The sequence below is a fragment of the Nanorana parkeri genome, unplaced genomic scaffold, assembly GCF_000935625.1.
Source record: "Nanorana parkeri isolate BGI_ZX_2015 unplaced genomic scaffold, ASM93562v1 scaffold234, whole genome shotgun sequence".
Taxonomy (NCBI): domain Eukaryota; kingdom Metazoa; phylum Chordata; class Amphibia; order Anura; family Dicroglossidae; genus Nanorana; species Nanorana parkeri.
Genome location: NW_017306502.1, coordinates 1,618,647 through 1,618,978, shown reverse-complemented (window position 1 = coordinate 1,618,978; position 332 = coordinate 1,618,647). Strand labels below are relative to the sequence as shown.

Here is a 332-nt window from a genome sequence, read left to right as displayed (position 1 = left end):
TCCTATACTGGGAAGATAAAATAGAATTCCGGACACCGTCCGATCACATTGCGATGTATATTACATTAGGCATTGCAAGGACACTCAAATAGAAGTCGGCACAGCGGCAGATCATATAAGGCGACCTTTGCATTAAAACTGAGACCCCTATACATTGCCAGGATACTAAAAACAATAAACACGAACACCTCCGATCACATTGTGAGATCGATATTATTCGGACACCCTCATATATTGCAATTCTTCTTAATAGAACTCCGATCTATACAGCAAGTATATTATACCGGAACCCTATACATTGCAAGAACTCGGAAAATAACATTCAATTCAAT

At 38.9% G+C, this 332-nt stretch overlaps 1 protein-coding gene across 2 annotated transcripts in view; it reads right to left on the bottom strand.

Moving 5' to 3' along the window:
• The window catches only part of BCOR (BCL6 corepressor), a 51,352-nt gene that overhangs the window by 50,048 nt on the left and 972 nt on the right, over positions 1-332 (bottom strand). The window lies entirely within an intron of this gene.